This window comes from Protopterus annectens, chromosome 5.part1 (assembly GCF_019279795.1).
Source record: "Protopterus annectens isolate FY-2018-M chromosome 5.part1, PAN1.0, whole genome shotgun sequence".
Taxonomy (NCBI): Eukaryota; Metazoa; Chordata; order Ceratodontiformes; family Protopteridae; genus Protopterus; species Protopterus annectens.
The window spans coordinates 205,263,961-205,289,312 of record NC_056736.1 but is presented as its reverse complement, the minus strand read 5'-3'; positions in this window follow the sequence as shown (position 1 = coordinate 205,289,312).

Sequence of the window (25,352 nt, the reverse complement as noted above, 5' to 3'; positions counted from 1 at the left end):
ATGGGAATGCCCAGGACCAAGATCCTATGGCCTGCCTTGCTAGGGTGAGCACAGCACACTCCCTGATGGAGCAGTAGAAGTACTGCCACTACAAGAGCATGATCAGACACAGCCACTTTGGCTCACAGCAGATTTAGTTGCTGACCTAGACCGTGAAGCAAATATTTCCCTCCCAGCTGGCATTCCATCACAGACAATGTGCATTCCATGACAGATACTCTGAGTTCCATCACAGACACACCTTGCTCCAACATATTATTCATCCGATCTATGGAATCAACCACATGATGGAGGCAGTCATGGGTTTCAGACTGTGCCACATCTAAAACCCTGTAAATTTGTCTTCTGAATGTGCCTGTGCCTCCATGAAGGCCTTAAACATATTCTGAGTTACACGTGAAGAAACACCTGCACAATGTAGATGAGGGACAGCAAGCTTCCTCTGAGCACTCCTGTCAAGCCTCATGCATGCCACCTCACCAACAGTTGAGCTAACAGGCCATGAAGCTGCAGTAGCCACACTTTCCTGGTCAATGTCCTCGTGCTATACCTGCCCAATAGCTGTAGCCTCAGTGGACTGTAGATGCGTAGGCAAACTGGCTGTGTACAGGGAAAATGAGGGGGGTCACTGGGTGGCAACCTCTGTGTCAAATTCAGCCTCAGCACCCCTCGGCTGGGCCTACTTTGGCCACCATTATCATCAGTGTCTGATGACGCACTGACATCAGGTGGTGCAAAGGCAACAGAATCACTGCCATGATCATCTGTGATAAAAGGAAGAAATACAGGGATACATTAATACCTGCACTACTATGCTGCAATATATGCTAATCAATTTACACTGGTGCCACTATTATGGACAGTACAGCAATACATACAGGAGGCCTGAGGGGACACATTATCAGATATCTTGAAATTTATCTACAGTACTGACATAAATGTATTATGCTTACCAACTGCAGAAGTCCTATGTATCTATATTCCTGACAGTCCTGAAATAAGTACAGGAAGAGGTAATGGCAACAGCACATTTACCAGTAAAATAGGGGATAATACATTTACTCATCTATATCTGCAGTAACTCAAATGTCAACAAGAATGTGTCTGACAACTTCAAAATAAGCTTAAAACTGTAGCAATCTTAAATTCCCCCACCCAAAAAAACAACTGACACAGACATAGAAACTATTGAAATTATTTCAAAATGCCACATTATTCTAATGGTGATCTAACAAAGCAGACCTTGAAGCTCCTCTTGAGAAACAGGAGTGGTGCCCATGTCCAGAGTGTACTGTGCCATTGATTGCTGGGAGCTGTCCTGGATGGCAATGCTCACCAGGAATTCCTTAGTGGCAGTGAATTGGGCTTCCACAGCAGCCTGACCACTGGTGATCTAGTATCTGTGGCTCTGTGATGCACCTGCTTAAAGGTGTGACTGTGTAAGCCAACATAATTTATGTTACGGACTAATTCATTCTAGAGACCGGTATACTCAGCCAAATTGGTCCACCCTCTGGCCAGCAGTACTGCATAATGTTGCCATAAGGCCTAAGGATGAGGTCATTATCTGCCTCAGTAACATGAAAGCATCAACATATGACCAAAAATAACAAGAGGGAGGGTACAAAACAAGTAGAGTAACAAGAGAAACATATCCTTGTTTGTGTCATAGCAGATACTCATCTATGCTCACTCACCCAATAACAATCTATTACACTTTGTGCCATAGCAGAAACTCATCTTTACCTGCCCCCCCCCCCCCAACAAATTAACAGGCTAAGGACCAGTTATGCAGAGAAACAATTCTGAAATGCTAAAAGTGCTATCAAAGGAGCTTTCCATGAAACGTGTACATAGTTATCACACAGCATTATATTTTTAGCTCTTCTACATCCTCTGTATGTTTGAAATGGCTTGACAAACAAGGCCATGCCATGATTACATGGCTAAGTAATGCATACAGATTTATTGCATTTTATACTTAAAAACATTCTACCATGTGCATTATGTTGGCAACACAATGGGTACATACCTGCTGGAGTTCAATACTCCTCTGTAGAGATATACTGTTCTAAAGAAATGTCTTATTGAGTTAAACAATTCAATAACTCTCATCAACATCAGTTTGACTAGCTACACATTTGGCTTTTTATAATGGAGTATATTAGTAATTGATTGAATCTGTCGTGGTCTGTGCTTCAGAGATGCTAACTACAGCATAAGCAGATGAATTATATGCTAATCAACCAATCTTGTGGAGCTAGTCAACAAGATATAACGCATCCATGTAGACTCTATCCATGCTGTTTTTTTATGATTTCACAGTAACACAGACAGATTGTTAGTAGTTGCTGCTTCTTTAATGCATTTGTCTGTGCTACAGGCTGAAGCAAATGCTGCTGCTGCTGCCAGTATGCATAGGCAGAAAAGGTGAAGACTTTGTAGGCCAAGGACATAGTACAGGAACTGTGTGACATATGGCAGCCTTGGCTCAGAGCCAGAGATAAATGCAGAGAACACACTCCAGTGGAAACTAAGGTATGTGTTGAACTTATAATCTTAACCACAGGTACCTTTCATAGACTAACAGAGAAATGCTTGGTGTGTCATAATCAACAGCATCCAGGATCTTCCAAAAAATCATGTATGTTATGCTTCAGTATGGCAGAGAGCTCATATATTTTATCATTAGTTCTGAGGAGGTAGCCATATGAATGCTACAATTGTACCAAGTAGCACACTACCCTTAAGTAATGTCATTTTACACATGAAAACAACATCTAGGGAACAGGGTAGTGTCTACATTAACCATAAGGTCTACCTCTCAATCAACTACCAAGTCATGTGTAAAGGCAAAGGAATCATCTTGAACATGTGTGCTGGCAAACCTAGCAGTTAACATGACTCCCGATATGTGCCACACATCCCAAATGCACCAGATGTCTGCTATGGGGAATATCCCACAGGGTCATTTAGGAGTGGATGCATGCTGTGCGCTGGAATCATGGCTGATGAAACCCATCAGAAATGTGTGAGCGTGCACACACACCCACACACACACACACACACACACACACACACACACACACACACACACAAGTTCATAGGTACATAGATTAGTACTAAGCTAACTGCCATGTGAGCCATTTTAAGCCTAGCCAATTATCCCTTGTGAGACTCAAATCCTGCACCTTGTGTTTGTAAGGCAAACACCTTAACCATTAGGCCACTCTCCCAACCTTAACCATTAGGCCACACACACACACACACACACACACACACACACACACACACACACACACACACACACACACACACACACACAGAAGAACACCTTAATGAGGCACACGGTCCAACCTGTAATGTCATAGACCATGTTTTTGAGATGCTGCAGTCACGGTTCCAGTACCTATATACATCTGGTCAAGGCCACCATTACAATCCACTGACACGTCCCATAAAGCTTATAGTATGTGCTATGCTACCCAAGTTAACCTTGTGGAAACAGCTGCAGCAGGATCAGCAAGGGGAAGAGGAACACATCCTCCAGACAATGCCAAGGTCACCACAGCCACAGGCTAATGAGGAGTCAGAGGAGGACCCAGAAGCTGCTGTATTTGTAGCAAAAATAGGCATGCTTGGTATGTCCTTGCAATGACTAGGAGACAAACCATAGCATACTGACTCATCACCTAGGAGCCTAAAACCGTCCTCCTACTTCACAATACTTTTGTACTGGGAAAGCATTAGAGAAAAGTTTGACAGTAAGGATACACATTGCAGTTCTGACTTCACAACCCTCACTAAATCAAACAGCAGGGATGATGCCAAACAAGCGGGCTAACCTGAGCATCATATTCTCGTTTGTGCAATAGCAGGAAGGCACCTTTGCTCCACCACCCCCAAAAGATCAGTCTATGCTTGTTTCTGCCATCCAACCTGGCATTTGTAGTTGGTAACTGCACATCATATTATTCCCAGTTAATATCCTTTGACATTGTAAGTGCAACTATATTGAATGGCTACACACTGTATGTCTCAGAGTACTGATCAGAAAACTATTGAATGACCAAGAAACACAGAAATGTAAGACAGTGCTGTATATTTTTAATAATCATAACAGGGTGTGCAATCACTAAGTGCAGTATGTGCAAAATAAACATTTCACTGAATGTACAACTAACATGTAATGTTTTAATACAACTGTACATTCCATTTAATTTGTATGTGCGCTGAATAAATTTTGCTGTTTGGTGCAAAAGAATTTTTGTGAAAAACAGGGTTAAGGCAACCATCTTGTGTCCAGAATGCGCATTGTATGGTTATTTGGAATTCAGACTTATGTAGGTATATCTTATTTTCACTAACATATTCTGATATGTATGCCACATATTATTTCTGTTTCTGCCTGTTTTACTTAACACAAATGCATTTGGCTATGCTCAGCTAGTTTACATGCACAACAGCAGTGCACAAACTGGACAATTTGACTACCCAGGTAGCAGACAGGATCCAGACATCTAAAAAGAGATACCAGATGCATTCTATTAAAGTAATTGTGCCTGGCACAAACCTGCTAAGTCCATTCTACTGTGTTTAACAGGATGAAACTGACAATTAATACTAATGTAGAAGATGGTCATGTAGCTTATCCTGTGGCTGTCGAAGTTAAGTGCAGGGCTGACGTGTAGATGGTCCTGGGTTCTGCTACAAAGATTGCAGCATTTATTTTACTGTTCTGATACTGCAGTATATAGCAATGAAATTAAAAAAAGACAAGCATTTTCTCAATCTTCTTGTGGCAACAGCTGTCAGTGGGGGACTACCATACCTAAGGTCCAGGGCTCAAATCGAACATATTCAATGTTGTTTTAATGGTGTTCCACTTCACATTATAGTCACTCTCAGTTATAGCAGTTGATGTAGTGTATCTTATATAATATTTAGTATTCTGAGGGTGGACAGGATATAATATTTATTATTCTGAGGGTGAACACAGTACTATTGTGTCAGTTATGTACTTATGTATTCATGTCTGTATTGTTTATCATAACTGTATTGGTTGCCATCATGCAAACACATTGCCTTTGTTTGCGCAATGGTAAGCGACACACACCACTTTCAAATGTTGCAAAATCCAAAAGTGCACACTCTCAATATCTGCCTTAACTAGAACTGGTGGGAAAACATCATTGTAGATTGGTCTTGATCTGTAGTAGACATGGCTGGTGTTCTGTGAGTGGTTATTGAAATTTTGTGCTCAAAGGTGGGGTGTCCAGTAGTCCAGAGTGTTTGTTGGACCCCTTGAGAATGAGTATGGGCCCCAGCTGTTGCAGAGTGCTATCATGGATCAGATTACAATCCAGATAGGTTTATAGGTGTGTACTAGGCTAATGGCCCTGGAACCTTTACAAGCCTAGCCCATAGGATTACCCTGACATCGTGCCATCTGACCTTAGTTCCCAAAGCCCCTGTCAAGTAAAGCCACTGGAGTGATCCCCAGGGTGAATATTCTATTTCCCATCCACTCATCAAGAATTCTCTTGAGGAGGCCCAGTGAGGTGCTCTGCTTGAATGTATGGGGAGTCTTTTCCATAGCATGGGCAGTCTCTGGGTTATGAACCTGTCCCTCCAGCATGTTCTGTTGATTTTGGTAATGAGGTTCAGATCTCTGGAGCATGTGGTGCGGAGGCATTAGGATTTCTTTAGATGTAGCATTTCTAACAGACCTGGGTCAGACATGGCTTTGTAGGTCAAGCAGAGATCGCCGCTAAGTAGGCGATATGAGACAGAGGACAGTTGGAGTTTTTCCATATAGGACAATTGTTTAAGGCCTAGAATCCTCTATGTGTGGTACTTTTGTGGCCTCTTCAATTGTTGCAGGTGTCAAGTGAGGTACATGCCAAATGGGGAATTGTACTTGATGATTGGCCTAATGAGGGAAGAGCAGAGTGAGACAATGACCTCTTTCTTCCTGGATGCAAAACCCTTAGTAATGAGATGTGCCACATAGAAGGACTTTCTGACCACAGTGGCAATGTAGTGGTCGAAAGAGAGGTTGCTGTCAACCTGTGTTCCCAGATCTCTTAAAACACCTTCTGTGTTCAGTGGACTACCATCAATGTAGTATGTCATGGCAACCAGGTTTTTCCCAAAGGGGATGGCGACAAATTTTTTGGCATTGAGGTTAAGGCCATGGTTCTGACACCAGTTATTGGTCTCAGTGAGGCCTTTCTGTAGGATGTCAACATCACTTGGGGAGTTAATAATAGCTCCCAACTTGCAATCGTCTGTGAACTTTGTCAGCCAGAGTCCCTACTTGTTGGCCTGGACTTCAGATAAGTATATACCAATCAGGAAAGGACCCAGGACTTGAACCCTTTAGGACTTCACTCTTGACTGGTTGGCAGTCTGACATGGAGTCAGCTACTTTCACACTGTGGGTTCTATCTATAAGCCAGTTTGCAACCCATGTAGTGATATAAGGGTTGATGCCTAGCTTACTAAATTTTTCTGTGATTCCTAAGTAGGGAATGGTATCAAAGGCCTTGGCCAGATCAAGGTAGGCTGTGTGAACCACCTTGCCTTCATCCACAGCTCTGGTGACTGACTCAAAGAAGTCGACCAAGTTGAGCTGGCATGATCTACCCTTCACAAAACCAAACTGTGTGGTATCCAGAGTTTGGAGATTCCCTATATCCTTGTTTTTTAGGTCTATGATGATGCGTTCCATAGCTTTGCATATCAGACTCATTAGACTAATAGGGCAATAATTCCCAGGGTCTGTATTCACTCCTCCTTTTGAAGATGGATGACTGTAGCAGTGTTCCACTTGATAGGGAGAAAGCCTGAGGTGAGGCTGTGAGTGAACAGGGCACACAGGTGAGGCGCCAGTTCACTCTGTAGTTCATGTAGAACACAGTCAGGGATATTGTCAGGTCCCATAGAAGTTGTATTCTTGGCCTTGGACAGTGCTGTTTTAACCTGTGCAACAGTAATGCTGGGTGCCTGGCCATCTACTGTTAATGTGATAGGTCCTTTGGGAGGGGAGAGAGGGTTAAAGTTGGCACTGAATCTGTCAGCAAGTATATTGGCAATATCTGTTTGCTTGGTATAGGAGGTACCAATGTGCAGTAGCTCAGAGCAAATCTGGGTATTGCCATGGAGATTCTTTACATAACTATAGAAGGCATTGTGGTTGTCATTACCATCTGCCACAATTCATAGCTAGCTTTAAAGGATTCGATGAGGGATCTCAATGTTTTGTTGAGGCTGATAAGGGAGATTTTCCAGTCTTTGGACTTCACCTAATTCCACATCAGTTTCCTCCTTCTGTTGTAGAATTTGTTTATGGCATGGGACCATCGGATTGGCTTCCTATTTTTGGAGGAGAGCATCTTGGTTCTATTGGGTATGGCGAGATCCATGCATTTGTGTATGTGTTCATACAGTGCATTGGTGCATGATTCAATGGTCATGCAACTATTCTCCATTTGCATTGGTGCCCTGAAGTTAGCCACCTCTGTTTCTAGGAGCCCAAAGTTAGCTTTTCATGGTGCTTACCTTTGCAGAGGGATGGGGGGTGGCAGGGATATGGATTTCCAAGGTGATTAGTTTGTGGTCAGATATAACCAGGGAGTAGTTGACTATTGGTATAAAGCAATGGTCACTCATGTTAGTAATGACCAGGTCAAGGATGTTGCTACCTCTAGTAGGAGTATGAATGAGCTGGTCCAGGGCATTGGAATTAATGAATTCCAGGAAACATTTGGCAAGTGTATTGGTACATGAGTAGTTTTCCCCAGTTAATGGAGGGGTAGTTGAAGTCGCCCAGTATGAGAGTGTTAGATTGGACCCTAATATTCCCCAGGGTGCTTAGGAATGTGGAGTGTGAGTCTTGGTACATGGTTTGGGACCTATAGCAGGCTACAACCTGAATCACTGTCTTACCCAGTGTTAGCTGCACCTGAAGTACCTCTGATGTGTTATGTTGGGCTATCAGTCTGGAGGTGTGCACATCCTTTATGAATATGGAAACACCACTGCCTTTGGAGCTTCAGTCGAAGTTCTGGGGCTGAAAGGTGTGGAATGAGTTATAGCCTGGTTGTGCAGGGGTGCATTCTGCTGACTTGAACCAGGTCTCTGTTACAGCACAAATGTTGATGTTCTCCATTTTAAGGACTGCTTCAAGCGAGTGCATTTTGAAATTTAGATTTCTAGCGTTGAGCAGCATGACCCTCAGATTGCATTTGTTTGCAACTATTATGGTGGTAATTTGGTCTTTTGAACACTGCCTAAAAAAGGGACTATAGGGGTGACAACAGCCTTGGCTAGTATCTGGAAGCCCAGGGATGACAGATGCAGGCCATCTTTGACAAACCATCGAGGTCTGTCAATCATGTCATCCCAGGCAGACAGATAGTGGACCCCCTTAGAATGACACCAGAAACTTAACCAATTGTTGAAATCAATCATTGTTTGCTTGTACTGTGGTATCATTCTGGGTGATGGTAGGATGCTGCTCAGGGCTAGGGTCATACCCGCCTGGGATACAAAATCCGAGAGCTCCTCCATGTCTCTTTTCATGTAGGCCAGGGAGGTACGTCTCAGGTCATTCACACCCACATGTACAATGATAGAGTCATATTTGTACCTGTTGTTGAGGGACCTGAGTGCATGCTTTATGTGGCGGATCCTGGCACCTGACAGGCAGCTGTTACTTTCTCCTTATTCAACCTAGTGAGTGGGAGATCAGTGTGCTTCACTATCGAGTCACCTTTGACTAGCGTGTTGGGCATGCTGTTTTGCCTTAGTGGCTTTGTTTGTGTTACACTGTTTAGGAGAGTTCTGTGTCTCGTGATTAGTGTTGTGTTGTGGTAGTTGAGTGCATTTCTGCCTTGAGGGTCTCTGCTGTTTAGATTTTTATTGAGAGCCTCCACAAAGGTTGTTGTTTGGTTTGTGTTTTTATGTGAAGGCAGTGCTGGTGTATGTTCTGGAGGGCTATGTGTTCCATGTGGTGTGGTACAAGTGTTGACCTTCTCCTCTTGACCAGCTATTCCAGTCTTGGCTGGAGAGATCATGGCTTCCAATTTGGATATATAAGTGCATTTCTCACAAGCCTGCGTGTTGGGAGGTAAGAGGAGAGGGTTGTCTGTGTACACAAGGCAGTTGCTGTATTGCCTCAGGATGCCCAAGTTTACCAGATTAATAGGAGAAAGCACGGGGAACTGACATTTTGACATGTCTGGAGGGGTGGGCATTAATAATAAGTACTGGTGCTGTTTCCTTGTAGAATGTTTAGTACTGGTAGCACTTTTGTGTGCTACAATAATTGCTACAAGAAGTCTGGTAAAGTGCTAGACTAATAAGCTAGTAAAAGTGCACTAGAGCAGAGAACTAGCAGATCTAAGGGAAAAGTTGAAGAACAGACTTTGGCATCACTCAAAAGCATACAAACAGTCCTGGATACAGCAAATCTGTATCTGAACTAGACTAGTTATAGGAAAGGCGGAACACAAGCGCAAATGCTGGCTTTTAAACCAGAAAGTTGAAAAAGATGAAAAGACTGCCCAAACAGCCAATAAAATACAATTTATGGCCAGAAACCACTCCTCTTGTGATATATATCACTCCCACTGACAAACTAGAAGGCTTCCTTCCAAAACAGAAAGTCTTGGGGGGCTCAGAAGCTTACAAACAGTCCTGGATACAGCAGTTCTGTATCTGGACTAGACTACTTACAGGAAAGATGGGAAATGAGTGCAAATATAGGATTTTAAACCAGAAAGTTGAAAGAGATGTAAAAACTGCCCAAATGGCAATAAACTACAATTTCTGGGCAGAAACCACTCTTGTGGTAGATAGGCTACTTAGTGATTACCACTCCCACTGATAAGCTAGATGGCTTCCCTCCAGCACAGAAAGGCTTGGGGGGCACAGAAGCTTACAAACAATCCTAGATACTCCACATCTGTATCTGGACTAGACTAGTTACAGAAAAGGTGGGAATCAACCACAAATGCAGGATTTTAAACAGAAAGTTGAAAGAGATGGAAAAACTGCCCAAACAGGCAATAAACTACAATTTCTAGTCCAGAAACCACTCTTGTGGTAGATAGGCTACCTAGTCCTTACCTCTCCAACTGATAAGCTAGAAGACTTCCCTCCAACATAGAAAGGCTTGGGGGGTTCAGAAACTTACAAACAGTTCTGGATACAGCAATTCTGTATCCAGACTAGACTAGTTACAGGAAAGGTGGGAAATAAGGGCAAACACAGGCTTTTAAACCAGAAAGTTGAAAGAGATGGAAAAACTGCTAAAACGGTCAATAAACTACAATTTCTGGGCCAGCACTCTTGTGGTAGATAGGCTACCTAGTGCTTACCACTCCTGCTGATAAGCTAGAAGGCTTCCCTCCAACACAGAAAGACTTGGGGGGTTCAGAAGCTTACAAACAGTCCTAGATACTCCAAATCTGTGTCTGGACTAGACTAGTTACAGGAAAGGCAGGAAACAAGCCCAAATGCGGGCTTTTAAACAGAAAGTTGAAAGAAATGGAAAAACTGATCAAACAGACAATAAACTACAATTTCTGGGCCAGAAACCACTCTTGCGATAGATAGGCTACCTAGTGCTTACCACTACCACTGATAATCTAGAAGGCTTCCCTCCAACACAGAAAGTCTTGGGGGCTCAGAAGCTTACAAACAGTCCTGGATACAGCAATTATGTATCTGGAATAGACTAGTTACAGGAAAGGCGGGAAACAAACGCAAATGCAGGCTTTTAAACCAGAAAGTTGAAAGAGATGGAAAAACTGCCCAAACGGCCAACAAACTACAATTTCTAGGCCAGAAAACACTCTTGTGGTAGATAGGGTACCTAGTGCTTACCACTCCCACTGATAAGCTAGAAGGCTTCCCTCTAACACAGAAGCGTTTGGGGGGCTCAGAAGCTTGAAAACAGTCCTGGATACAGAAAATCTCTATCTAGACAGGACTAGTTACAGGAAAGGCAGAAAACAAGCTTAGAATTTTTTTTTCATAAAGTGGAAAGGGAGAAAGGAGAAACAGAAGATAATTCAAGGTTAAGGACCTAAGGGGCTTGCCCTTCTCAAATGTTCTCTCTGTATTAGGTAGAATGAACTAGTGACACTAACCTGGGATAGAGCTGGGATACAGCTGAACAGATGGGACTGGTAGGAGTGTCTGAAGTCAAAATATGTAGCAAAACACAAGCCTCTTAGCTTCCCTTAAGGACTCCTCTCGAACCTCTTGTAAGAACAAATCCAAAAACAAATGAAACATAGTCCAATCTGGCCATAATCTTTTATTATAAAACGTAAGCACTTTCAGGTTCAAAATCCCTTCATCAGACAAACTTCACATAACCATGACAGTCATTAAATATTAAAACATTTCTAAAAACAACCAATTACTTTCTATACTTGACCCGCCATTTCTTTAAGACTGGTTTTAAAGGTATAGAACTATTTAACCCATGTGGGTTTTCAGCAGCCAACTGTATGATCCATCTTAACTCTGCATACTCTGTATCATTGACAATGCCCCCCCCCCCCTTTCTTTCATCTGTGGAACATGCAGAACCATAAAAACAAAAGTATGATCTGGAAAGCTAGAAACATGCTGGTACAATGCATTATGTTTATCCTTCTGTCTAATAGATGATAAATGGTGCAATATTCTTGTTTTTAACTTACAATTAGTTTTTCCTACATAAAAACTCGGACATGACTTGCAGCATGCCAAGTAAACCACATTCTCTGTATGGCAATCTGCATAAAACTCAAATGTGTATTTCTTGTTTGTAACAGGATGTATAAAATAATTTAAACCATTCACATCTGAACATGCTTTGCAATGCCTACAGGGAAAAGGCCCAGTTCACATGTGTGCAGAGGAAACACTGTTAGCCATCTTATTTTTCAAACCAGGTTCTATGCATAACATGTCTTTTATATTACTATTTCACTTGAAGGTAAATCTAGGTTTCTCATTTAAAATATCCTTCAAGTGATTGTCACTTATTATACAATTCCTCCCCTAAAACGTGCACGCTGATTGGCCAGCCCAATCAGCGTGCCCGTTGTAAATCCCTCAATATACTAAAGGAAAAAGGTCCGGTCGCCCGGACTTTTTCCGTTAGTATAAAACACTGTCTCGCTATGTTAAAAGAGTTTAACATAGCGACACAGGTTTAAAAAAAGCAACGGAGATCTCTGTTGCTTTTTTTAAAGCTGTCTCGCTATGTTAAACTCCTTTAACATAGCCACACAGTCTGTAAAACGGATCTTGCGATCTCCGTTGCTTTAAACTGTCGCTATATTAAATGGGTTTAACATAGCGAGACAGCTTTAAAATAAGCAACGGATATATCCGTTGCTTATTTTAAAGCTGTCTTGCTATGTTAAACCCATTTAACATAGCGAGACAGTTTAAAAAAAAAAAAAGCAACGGAGATCGCAAGATCTCTGTTACTGTTCGCTATGTTAAATGGGTTTAACATAGCGAGACAGCTTTACAATAAGCAACGGAGATCTCCGTTGCTTATTTTAAAGCTGTCTCGCTATGTTAAACCCATTTAACATAGCGAAACAGTGCTTTTGCCCACAGCTCTGATGTACTGCGTAGGCATGCACAGTACATCAGAACTGCCACAGAATAGCAGACAGCTGCGGAAGGGCAGTAAAGAGGCATTATACAATGCCATTATTTAAGAAAAATAATTATTTCTTTTCTTAAATAATGTCATTATATAATAGCAATAACCCACTTCTGGGTGTGGGTAATGCTGGATTTACCCACGGTTGGCTTTGTTTGGTCCCTCGGGCTTCGCCCTCGGGACCAAACCACGCCAACCGTGGGTAAATCCAGCATTACCCACACCCAGGCGTGGGTTATTGCTATATTAGTATCTTCCAATTTTGCTTAATAATATCACATATCCCATACACATTGTTACTATAACGTAGCATTACCTTGGTTTTGTTGTCATACTTATTAGATGACTTCACCTTATCTCCCTGCTGTTCTTTATTATCAGAAAAACATGGTGTAGCCCTCGGTTCCCTAGTGTATATTATACTGTTCTTAGTTTTTTTCTAAATTTCCCTTTGAATACCCCTTTTCCTTAAGATGTTCATTTAACACATCTATTTCTTTGTGAAACTCATTATGGTCTGTGCATAGCCGAGAAACTCTGTATCCTTGCCCTTGCATAATATTATGAAAAGTATGCCTAGGATGCATATTATGTGTATTCAAATAATGATTTCTCCAGCATGATTTCCTATGCAAGGTAGTGTTTATCTTACTGGTTACACTTTTATTTAATGTGACATCTAAAAAGACAATGGTCTCATTGCTATGCTCTACTGAGAACCTAAGAAAATCTGTAGTTTTCTCCAGGTAATCAACAAAGTTTATCAGTTCATCACTGCCCTGTGCCCACAACAAAAAAATATCATCCACAAATTTGCCATAAAAAATTGTTGAAGTCTTCCATAGATGTTCACGCTTAAAATATATATTTTTCTTAGAAGGCTAGCACTAAATTAACATATGAGTTGGCACAGGGTGTGCCTATGGCAACCCCCTGTACCTGACTATAATGTGTTCCATTATAAAGAAAGATGTTACTTTCTAACAACAATGCTAGTGCTTCCAGGATTAAAATATTGGTATTCTCATCATATATACTAACTATATGCAGTACTTCTTTCACTGCCTTTAACCCAAATTCATTTGTGATGACCATGAACAGACTGTTGACGTCCATGTTTACCACACATGAGAACAGGGACTTTTCTCTGTAGGCATAGCAAAGCATGTTCAAATGTAAATGGTTTAAATTATTTTATACATTCTGTTACAAACAAAAAAATACACATTTGAGTTTTATGCAGATTGCCATACAGAGAATGTGGTTTATAGGTTCATAGGTTCATAGGTTTATACTAGGCTATCTGCCCTAAGGCATTTATAAGCCTAGCCCAAAGTTTTGTGGCTTATGCCACCCCTTATGTTAAAAAATACTGTGCCCATTAGTTTGTTGTGCCTCTGTCCAGCAGTGACACAGAGATGATTCCCGGGGTAAACCTACGATCTTCCATCCACCGGCCAAGATTTCTCTTGAACAGAGCCAGTGAGGTGCTCTGCCTCACATGGACCGGGATTTTATTCCACAGCATAGGGAGTCTCTGGGTGACAAATCTATCCCTCCAGCATGTCCTATTTATATCCGTGCTAAGGTTTAAGTCACTTGCTCTAGTGGATCTGGTAGATTTGGATTTTTTGAGGTGGAGCATGTCCATTAATTCCGGGTTGGACATGGCCTTGTATGTCAGGCGCAGGTCACCTCTGAGCAGGCGGTATGCGACTGAATAGAGCTGGAGTTTCTTCAGTCTGGCAGCATATGACAGATTTTGGAGTCCCTTTATCCTTTTGATGAGGAAATTTTGGGGTCTCTCCAATTGCTGCAGGTGTCGGGTGAGATACATCCCGAATGGGGCATTGTACTCGATCATTGGTCTGATAAGTGAAGAGTACAGGGGAACAATGACCTCACTTGATCTGGATGTGAATCCCTTCATGATCAGGTGGGCAATGTAGAAGGTCTTTCTAACCACTTTAGCAATGTGAGTGTCAAAAGAAAGGCCACTGTCAACCTGGGTCCCCAGGTCCCTGATAACCTCTTCTGTGCTTAATGGATTGCCACCTATATGGTAGCTTGCGGTTACCTTGTTTTTCCCGAAGGGTATGACTATACATTTTTTGGCATTTAACTTCAGGCCATGGCTCTGGCACCCGTTATCAGTTTCCGTGAGACCCCTCTGAAGGATATCTGTGTCCAATGTACTTTATACTATGGCGCCCAGTTTGCAGTCATCTGCAAACTTTGTCAGCCATAGTCCTCCTATGTTTGCCTGTACTTCTGAGAAGTAGATGCCAAACAACAGGGGGCCAAGGACTGAGCCCTGTGGGACACCACTTGTGACCTGCTTGGAGTCTGACATGGCGCCAGCAACTCTAACCCTGTGGGTTCTGTCCTTTAGCCAGTTTGCAACCCATCTTATGACATATGGGTTTATATTTAAGCTGGTAAGTTTCTCTATAATACCCGAGTGGGGTATTGTGTCGAAAGCTTTTGCAAGGTCAAGGTAGGCTGTATGGACTGCCTTTCCCTCATCAATGGCCTTGGTGACTGTTTCGAAGAAGTCAACCAAGTCCAAAAGGCATGATCTGCCCTTGACAAAGCCAAACTGGGTCGAGTCCAATGTCTGCAAGTCCCCTATGTCTTTGTTTATGAGTTCCATTATGATCCTCTCCATAGCTTTGCAGACCAGGCTTGTTAAGCTTAAGGGGCAGTAATTACCAGGGTCCGTAGAGGCACCGCCTTTGTGGAGTGGGACCACAGTTGCCGTACGCCACTCCTTGGACATGTATCCTGTGGTAAGGCTAAGATTAAACAGCTGCCTTATGTGTGGGTTTAGTTCCTCGTTGAGTTTGTGTAGCACACAGCCGGGGACGCCATCCGGTCCCATTGATGCTGTGTTTTTAGCTTTAGAGAGTGCAGGTTTCACCTGTGCATTTGAGATGACTGGGAGGCTACACTCCGCTGGGATAGTTATCTCTCCTTTTGGGGGGAAGGGGGGGTGAAGTTTGCACTGAACCTGTCTGCCAGTATGTTGGCAATGTCTGTGGGTTCAGTGATTTTTGTATCATTTTGGACTAATTCTGCGCATATCTGGGAGTTTCCACCCAGGTTTCTAACATAGCTGAAGAAGGCCTTATGATTGTCTTTTGAATCTATTGCAATTTTTCTCTCAAAGTTGGCCTTGGATGATTTTATGAGTGCTGGTATTTTTTTACTAATAATGATCAAGGGTGTCTTCTCTTTTATGGATTTTGCTCTATCATGTAACAGCTTTCTCCTCTTATTGTAAAGTTTGTTTATGGCTGGGGTCCACCAGATGGGACGTTTGCCCTTGGTGGAAAGAGTCTTGGTTTTATTAGGGATTGCCTGATCCATGCAGTCCTGGAGGTGTTCGTAGAAGGCATTTGTAAGGGCTTCCGCAGCTTGGATTGTGGTTTCCACTGGCTCAGGGGCCTTGAAGGATACCACACCAGTCTTGAGTAGTGTGAAGTTTGCTTTAGAGAAGTTCTTCACTGTGGTCTTTTTTGTTTGGGGTGGGGCCGGGATGTGGATTTCCAGTGAGATAAGTTTGTGATCTGATCTCACCAATGAGGGATATACTTCTGGTGTGGAGCATTTTGTCCCCATGTTTGTGATGATGAGATCTAGTATATTTTCTCCTCTTGTGGGAACGGTGACTAGTTGTTCCATGGCATTTGAATTTATGAACTCCAGGAACCTTTGGGCTAGAAAGTTGGGGCTTGAGTAATGTTCCCAGTCTATATTCGGGTAGTTGAAGTCACCCAATATAATGGTGTTTTGGGATACATTTATACCCTCCAGTGTCTTCAGGAAGGCTGTGTGGGGTTCCTGAGTTTGAGAGGGTGGCCTGTAGCATGCTACAAATTGCAGAGCAGTTTTGCCTATGGTTAATTGCACCTGGATGGTTTCCGATGCTTCGTGCGTTGCCACCAACCTGGAGGTGTGGGTATCCTTGATGAATATGGATACACCCCTTCCTTTTGTGGTGTGGTCTGGGTTTCGGGGCCGGAACGCATGATATGAGGTAAAACCTGATAGTGCCGGGGTGCTCTCAGGAGCCTTGAACCAGGTTTCAGTCACAGCATAGACATCAATGTTCTCCATACTGAGAAGGGCCTCGAGTGCGTGCATTTTGAGATTTAGACTTCTGGCATTGAGCAGCATTACCCTTAGTTTCTTCCCATTTTTGTTTTCTAGGGTGGTAGGTTTAGAATTTGAGCCTTGCCTAAAAAAGGCACTATGGGGGTGGCAAGAGCCTTAGCCAATATCCAGAATCCCAGGGGTGACAGGTGCAAGCTGTCCTTTGCGAAGCAGCGTGGCTTGTCAAGCATGTCATCCCAGGCAGACAGACACTGGATCCCCTTTGAATGACACCAGAAATTAAGCCAATTGTTAAAGCTGATCATCTTGTCTCTATGTTGTGGCATCATTCTTGGTGAAGGAAGGATACTGCTCAGGGTCAGGGTCATACCTGCCTGGGCTACATAAACAGAGATCTCCTCTATGTCTCTTTTCATGTAGTCCAGGGAGGTATGTTTCAGGTCGTTCACACCAGCATGGACAATGACTGTGTCATATTTGTACTTGCTGTGGAGTGACCCGAGTGCTTGTGTTATGTGGCGGATTCTAGCACCCGATAGGCAGCTTACCGTGACCCTCTCCTTTTTCAGCCTGGTGAGTGGGACGTCAGTGTGTCTGACTATGGAGTCACCTATGACAAGTATGTTTGGTGTTGTGTTTGGCCTTAAGGGCTGTGACTGCTTTGCACACTGATTTTGTGGTTTATGTGTTGCCTGTGGTGTGTCATGAGGTGGCAGTTGCTTGGATGTCTGCTTTGGAGGCCTCTGCTGTTTAGGTAAATTTTTGCTCAGAGCCTCCGAGTATGACTTTGTGTGTTTATGTGTTTGATTCATTGTTGTGATAGCTTTATGTGAGACTGGTTTTGTGGTGTGTGTAGCTGCCTTCTCCTCCTGTCTGGTCTTGCCAGTCCTGAATTGAGAGAGCTCAGCCTCCAGTTTGGCTAAATAGCTGCATCTCTCACAAGTATTTGTGTTATGTGGGAGGAGGAGAGGGTTGTCAGTGTACATGAGGCAATTGTAACATTGCCTCAATATTCCCAAATTCACCAACTGGACAGGAGAGGACGCCAGCAATTGGCCCTTCAACATGCTAGAGAAATTTAGAAGTTAGGGGTGTAACTGAATAAGAGAGGACTTAGTAAGGAAGTGGGTATTCCTGGGGGGGGGGGTTGCTAGTGAGGGACTTTGTATAATACAGAAGTGCTAAACCTGAAAAGAAGATGCTTTTAAGACAAGTAAAAGCTTTTAGGAACAAGTGCTGCGCTTTTTAGTTAAGGGATATACTGTTTAGATTACTAGTAGAGCAGTTCTAAGGGAAAAAATGAAGAACAGACTTTATGGAGCCAGAAAAAGTTTAACCTTGTTAAACCAGCGCTGCCCGATGCTGCTCTAGTGGCAACTCTGCGCTAAATCGCGCTAAAGCACTCTAAAGCATGCTTGATAGCAGGGGCTGGAAAGAGCCAGGAATTGACCCAAAACGGCCAATAAAACTACAGTTTCAAGTCAGTAACCACTCCCACGGGGGCAGGGAAGCAGCTCAATGTTTTACACTGCCACTGATCAACAGAGAGACTTTCCTCTAGCCCAAGCAAAAATGGCCTCACAGAAACTTACAAAACAGTTCAAGAACAGCAAGCCTGTAACTTGAACTTTTTTAAATCTCAGAAAAGTGGAAAAAAGCAAGATTTTATTTTTTTGTTTTTTTCAGAGATAGCAGAGGTTCACAAGTAATATCAAGTTATAACAGTGCAGTAAATGACCCCACACAAGAGTGCTAGGTCAAAGACAGAAAATATGCAAGTTTTGAGAAAAAAACGATTTTAAAATTAAGTGCAAACAGGAAATTCAGTATACAGCTTTTGGTTGTGCTCTAAATACAGCTACTAATGCAGAAATCAAGTTTAACAAGCCAGAAAATGCTCAAACTAGCCAGCTTTGCAGAAAAACTTATCAAATAAACAGAGGAAAAATACTTAAAATCTCAAAAGTGGCTCCTTTCTTCTCTCAGCATTTTTTCCTCTTGGTGGGTGCTTCACCAACAGCCAACAAGCCTGAAAAGATGCCAAAACCATGAGGCAAATAGGTTTTAGGAGAGGAAGACGAAGGAGTTTTGGAAATGACCCCTTTTGTCCAATAAAACTACAGTTTCAAGTCATTTACCACTCCCAGGGGCGGGGGCAGGGAAGCAGCTCAATGTTTATCACTGCCACTGATCAACAGAGAGACTTTCCTTTAGCCCAAGCAAAAATGGCCTCACAGAAACTTACAAAACAGTTCAAGAACAGCAAGCCTGTAACTTGAACTTTTTTAAATCTCAGAAAAGTGGGAAAAAAGCAAGATTTTTTTTTTTTTGTTTTTTCAGAGATAGCAGAGGTTCACAAGTAATATCAAGTTATAACAGTGCAGTAAATGACCCCACACAAGAGTGCTAGGTCAAAGACAGAAAATATGCAAGTTTTGAGAAAAAACGATTTTAAAATTAAGTGTAAACAGGAAATTCAGTAAACAGCTTTTGGTTGTGCTCTAAATACAGCTACTAATGCAGAAATCAAGTTTAACAAGCCAGAAAATGCTCAAACTAGGCAGCTATGCAGAAAAACTTATCATATAAACAGAGGAAAAATACTTAAAATCTCAAAAGTGGCTCCTTTCTTTTCTCAGCGTCTTCTCCTCTTGGTGGGTGCTTCACCAACAGCCAACAAGCCTGAAAAGACGCCAAAATCACGAGGCAACTAAGTTTTAAGAGAGGAAGATGAAGGAGTTTTGAAAATGACCCCTTTTGGCCAATAAAACTACAGTTTCAAGTCAGTAACCACTCCCACGGGGGGCAGGGAAGCAGCTCAATGTTTTACACTGCCACTGATCAACAGAGAGACTTTCCTCTAGCCCAAGTCATCTCTGAGTTTTTATGTTGGAAAAACTAATTGTAAGTTAAAAACAAGAATAATGCACCATCTGTCATCTATTAGACAGAAGGATAAACATAATGCATTGTATCAGCATGTTTCTAGCTTTTCAGATCATGCTTTTGTTTTTATGGTTCTGCATGTTGCACAGATGAAAAAAGGGGGGGGCATTGTCAATGATACAGAGTATGTAGAGTTAATATACAAAGCCGTCTAGAGTTAATTCACTCTATTCTGTTGCTTTTTACTTTTAACACTGCCAACTGGTAGGACATTTCTTTATTACTTTGAATACAACCCTGTTCCTAACAGATACACACTACAGTACAGATCAGATTGCAGACAACAATCATTCATGTGTGCATAGGTTGCATATATGCATGTTCCAATTATACTGACTAAACTTGACAGCAGGACATTCAAGCCACAGGTATAGAGGTCTAAACATAAAATTCTATAATGATGAAAATGTAACAGTATTGTATATTTAATGATGAAAACATAACAGTATTGTAAACAGAACATTTTATATTTGTGGTACTTGAGCCTACAACCACTGACTACTGTAATACAGTATTTTTTTGGACTACAGACTAATGCAGGCACACTTTCATTTTATACTTTAAAGATTCATGCTCACTGTCATTTGAGAATGTGGAACTGTTGATTTGTGCTACAGACCATACCTGTCAACCTCCTAGAGCAAGAAATCTGGAGAAATTATAAAATAATGGGGTGACAATGGCCCAAAAATATGGACAGATTTTAAATATTGCTCTTATAAAAATGGAAAGTTGCTAGAATAATAGGATTTGTGTTAACATACATTTTGACACGCATTATTTAGTGACTTCAATCCTCAATGATTTGTCAAAAAATAACAAGTTTTATGAGAAACAGACCAAAAAAAGTGAGGCAAATATCTGGACATTTAACAAAAATCTGGGCAGTTGAGAGCTATGCTACAGACTAATGTATGCATTCCTTTTCACAGTTGAGATAAGCATGCTCAGTTTTATGTAATTGTATGAAATAACAACTAAGCCTTATTTACTGTTAAAGCTACAGTAACAAAACTTTTTATATTTATGCATACATACCACATGCTTCTCTCATCTTGATCAGCCACGCTCCATGGGACCACACATTTGAGGCCTGTTCTTCAGCAGCTGTGGAAAAAGAAAAAAAAAAACAGAATGCCATTATGAATACCAATCTTGACTGTATTCTGCTCCAGCTTTTTCAATTAGTCAATGCAATTAATACTTACACATCTGTGGGGTGTTCCCTGCTCGACATTCCCTGATACACTGATCAAGGGTATCCTGCTTCCTCCTAAAGAGATCATCAAAGTGATGATGGCATTGTTTGCCAGTGCATGGAATACCTGTTGCACTGGTCAAAGCTCTTGCTCCACTGGTCCAGGCTTCAGACTTATACAGAGAATCTGAATAGTCACCCTGAAAAAGGCATGGGCCATGCTGCTTAACTAGGAGCCCAACAAAGGTTTTGGACTCCTGAACATTCCAACATTGAGCTCGACAGCACATACCCTCTCCAGCAACACCAGCCATGTCTCCTAAAGGTAAAACTGAATGTATAATGAGCATTTCCCTCCAGTTTCACTTTAAAAATAATGGTCTGGATTCACAAATGGCCAAATTCCATGCAGGAACAGTATAGCAGCTCCTGCAATGCAATATGCCCGCTGTGCAATCCAGGATAGGGCTGTTTTCGCATGCACAAGTGGCTCTATACTGTTCCTGCACGTTATTCCATTCAGTATGCAAATTACCTCATTTGCTGGTGAAAACCTTGCAAATGAGGTGATTTTGTGATCCAGCAAGCTGAACAGATTCCTTATAGAAACAGTGTCAGTGCAAAAATGTATTTGGCTAAAATATATTCAGCTAGTAGTCGAATACATTTTTGCATCTGACAAAACGAAGGCATGACAGCTCGTGAAAATCGTGTATTATGTAGAACAGACAAGCCAATGGCCAAATATAAGGCCATTGGCATTAAACAGCACATCATTTTTATAAAAATAAAACTTTTATTTTTTTTGGCCAATCTTGGCCGTTTCAGCTAAGGGCAGTGGCGCGCAAACACAGGGGTGCCAAAAATAAAGAAAAAAAGGGAAAAACTGCCATTTAACATAAATATGCATTCCACCATTATAGTCAATGGTAGGCAGAATGTAAACAAGACAAGGGAGCACTGATTGCCAAGGGGAAAGGGTGTGCTTGGGAATTTTAAATATGGACCTGCACACTGGGGTATGTGTTGGCGGTATCATCTTAAGGGTAAGAAAGTCGGGTTAGACATACATTTACAGAAGAAAATAACCACACGTGAAGGCAATCAATTTGGTTAAAAACAGAAGAGGGGAATAACCCTCACTTCCACCTTTATTATAAAGCACATGGTCATGTGACCTCTCTTGACCTCTCCACACCAACGACGTCAGTGTAAGAGAAGCACACATACGATCATTCACTCTCTTTATTATTATCGGCCAAAACCCCCACTTGCTCTTACGCTGTATACAAATACATTTTAAGAACATATTCTTGGATAACTTTCCTTCACATTCCAAATATGTAATACAAGAACTTTTCAATCTTTGATTTCATAGCAGGTTTAGTAAAGACATCTGCAACCATGTCCATTGTCGGGCAATATTCAGTGCTTATTTTGTCATCATTAAGTGCTGACCTGACAAAATGATACTTAATGTCAACATATTTACATCACTGTTGGCAACAGCTGCACAAGGTATAAACTCTCCTACGTTGTTGCTGCTAATGCCATGGACTCTGTTTCACATGTAGATAAAGCTACCGTTTGTTGCTTATTTGATTTCCATGAAATAATAGGCCTGTCTCTATTGAGGCTAAAGCAATAACCTGTTGTACTGTCTGTCGTTTTGATCTGTTGCCCAGTCTGCATCACTGTATACTATAAGCTGAAGTTTCCCTTCACTTTTCTTATAACACAGCTCTCTGTCCAATGTACCTTTCAAGTATCTTATCACATGTTTGGCTAGTGTTAAATGAGATTCACTTGGTTGTGACAAATATTGTCAAAGTTTACTTACAATCCAGCTAAGATCAGGTCTCGTGCTTGTCATAACATATATCAAACTACCCACAAGCTCACAATATTTTCTTGGATCTGTAGATTCACTGTCACACTCAAGGTTTGCTTTTTGTTCGGAAGGGGTACTTCTTACTTTACAATTAGACATACCAAACTTCTCAAGAATTTTTGTAATGTACCTCTTTTGGTTCATTTTTACTTCACCACTATTCTGGGTAAAATCAGTGCCTAGAAAATGTCTTAGCTTTCCCTGATCTTTCATTTTAAAGTTAGCCTTGAGCATTTCCTTTGCATCGTTTAGTGATTCATTGTCACTAGCTGCTATAATGAGATCGTCAACCCATATAATTAGGACTGTTTTCTCATTTTCAGCTTGTCTAGTGTATACACAATGGTCTGCGGGGTTTTGGATAAAACTATTTTCATAAAGATAATCATGCAGCATTTTGTTCCAGTTATGCCCTGATTGTTTCAATCCATGTAATGACTTATTCAGTTTACAAACCAATTTTTCATCATTATTTGATTTCTTTTTGAAACCTTCAGGTTGCTCCATATACACCTCACAGTCTATAGGAGCATGTAAATAAGCCATTTGTACTTCCATCTGGTGCAATTCTAAATCATACTGAGCTGCCATCTGCATTAGGCTTCGTACAGATGTCATACTCGCAGTTGGTGCAAATGTTTTATTATAATCTATACCAGTGACTTGACTGTAGCCTTTAGCTACATATCTAGCTTTGTAAGTCTCTGTATTATCTGCAATGTCTTTTACCATGAAAACCCACCTACCCCCCACTGCATTTTTATCTTCCAGCAGTGTGGTGAGTGTAAATGTGTTGTTTTCCTTTAAAGACTTAAGTTCCTCCTTCATGGCTTTGACCCACTTTTCTGAGTTAGACGATGTCATGGCTTCTTTAAAGCTCTGCGGTGTGTTGCATATTAATCGGTAGCAAAAGTTAACATTAACTGTCACATAATCGTTGTTTTCAACTTTACACTCATAGTCTTTCAAGTATGCAGGTGTTTTTTTCTCTCTTTTAGAGTAGTGAGTATCCTGCCTTTCCTCTTCTTGTCTTACTATTGTGTCTTGACTGTCAGCTTTTGATTCTGACTTAACATGCACACTTCATCTGGTATTAAGATCTTCATCTATTACTTCTGGGTCTGTCTGAATCTGGCATTCAGCTACATTCTTAGTAAAGAACTTGACTAACCTGTGTCTAAGGACCGTTCCTGTGTCAGGATAATAGACGAAATATGATGGGCTGTTTCTATCATATCCAACAAAGATCCCCTTCTCACATCTTGGGTATAACTTCTTTTTATCTTGTCTGTATGCATAACACACTGATCCAAATTCTCTCGTCCTTGAAAGATCAGGTTTCTTCCCTGTTAGCATAAAGAATGGGGTCTGTCCCATACGCCTGTTATAACATCTGTTCTGAATAAAAGCAGCAGTCATTACTGCATATGTCTACAACTCTTTAGCTGAGTCACTCTCTATCAACATACACCTTGCCATTTCCAACAGTGTTCTCCAATTTCTCTCTGCCGTCCCATTCTGATGGGGTGAGTAAGGTGTGGACGTTTCATGTCTTATAACATTTTTACTCAATAGTGACTGAACGTCTTTTGACATGAACTCAGTGCCATTATCTGATACACTTTACCTTCCCATAAGGAGCTGGATCTGCAATAAACTTTTCAGTTGCCTTGACTGTATCACTCTTTGCTTTCAGAAAGTATACAAATGTTACACCCGAGTAGTCATCACTAAATGCTAAAGTGTACTTAAAGCCATCTTTTGCTACTGGCTCAATTGGGCCTGCCAAATCAGTATGGACTAGTTCAAACATACCTTTTGCTCTTGCATCTGGTTCTCTGTTTCTGCTCTGTACAAATTTCCCTTGCATACAGATTTCACAATGCAGAATAGATCTCTCAGCTTTACCTTTAATTTTCATTCCTTTTACCACTTTTTCTAATTTTGACACATCTTCAAAATTACAGTGACCAAGCATTTTATGCCATGCTTGAATGTCATAACAGCTCTGAGATGCATCGTAATGTATCGTAATCATTTTTTTCATCATATGTGTCTAAATAATAGTCTATCACACTCAATTATGTCAAACCTGGTGCCGTTTTTGTAGATGAGTTGGTCCTGGCCTTGTTTAAAGTTGATCGAGGCCCCCTTGGACATTGCTGCCTTAACAGAAAAAATGCTTTGTGGATATGTCGGGATATACAGTGCCCGAGTCATCATCACCTTTACTTTGTGCCCCTCTATATTTAGCAGCCATACCTCTGCATTACCTCTCTTCTGTGCAGCCCAACAGGTCCCGTCAGCTAATTCCACAATGAGTTCCTCTGGTTGGAAAGTTGCAGCAAAGCATTTAAACTTTTTCAGGTCATTAATTAAGTGTGATGTGGCGCCAATGTCCACCATTAATCCCTTCTGTTTTAATTCACGGATTTGATGCTCATTTATTCTGAAGACAAATGTGTGATCATCCATGTCAGTTGCTTGTTTCACATTATCTTTCTTCTTTCATCTACAGT